Source organism: Nannochloropsis gaditana (assembly GCF_000240725.1).
Source record: "Nannochloropsis gaditana CCMP526 unplaced genomic scaffold scaffold062, whole genome shotgun sequence".
Taxonomy (NCBI): domain Eukaryota; class Eustigmatophyceae; order Eustigmatales; family Monodopsidaceae; genus Microchloropsis; species Microchloropsis gaditana.
In genome coordinates, this window is record NW_005803891.1 from 34,360 (window position 1) to 35,466 (window position 1,107).

Below are 1,107 nucleotides of genomic sequence, written 5' to 3' on the forward strand. Positions count from 1 at the left end.
ATGAACCGGAAATGCCTGGGGCGAAACTTCTTGTCGTCTTCATGGAGTACGTACTTCCACGGTGACGACTGGCTGAGGGTCTAAGGAGCGCTGGAGCACTTTCTCCACCAAATTGGTGGCCGTGGGCAGGTCCCTGGCCCGTTGGATGCGGACGGAGAGCATGTGCTGGAAATTGCGGTGAACAACGTCGTCAGAAGGGAAGCCAATGTCCGTGCCGTCATGGGCCCGATAGTACCGGGCGGTGTTGGGGTCACCATACACACTAAATCTGTAACGAGGGTTAGGGTGGGGGTGGGGTGGAGACTGTCTGAATGGCTCATGGTGCGGCATAAAAAAAGGAGAGAGAAAGCCCTGATCCATAGCACGTACGAGAAAGCGCCCAAACGAGCCGCCTTTTCCGGATCGAAGAGCGTGGACCAAACACGCTCAGGACGGGTCGGTGATTTGTCTACCGCCGCGGACATGCGTATCGAAAAGCTGCGGCGGCCGGGGTCTAAAAGGGTACGACACGGTGACGGTACCAGAGGAGGTCTCGGATAGGACGGAAGGAAGGCAAAAACGCCGCGGGCGGAAAGTAGGAGAAAGGCTAGTGCGTGGATCGACAAGCGCACGTGGAAGGATCTTCCTGCCGGCGCCATTTCACCTGTCCCTGTCTTTCCTGTGTCGTGTGCGGGACGATGGAAACGAGACGTTGAAGTTTGCAGCAACTGCGTTGAATCAGAACAAATCCATGGTCGCATGAATTACCTCAGGACCACAAGGAAATCGGTAGGAATGCTTGTCGACTTCATGCACGCATCGAATCAATGTCATTTGCGCATTTACGGCGTAAAAAGTGCACCGTGTACCGATAGTTTCCTACGTGAAGCCGTAGCTTTCTCGGGCTTGAGCGAGCGCCTGGAGATGACAGATGTAGACTATGGCGCCAGCCTGTGCACACCTAAAGCCGAACATTTGGCAGGAAAATGGTTTCCGTGCATTAAGAAACTGAATGGATAAGGCCGACAATGAGCTAGGACGATCGTCAGGATTGAGGAAGCATATTTTTTAAGATAGCTTTCGAGGAGACACGGACCGCCTCGACTCACGACGCCCTAGCCCCCATCG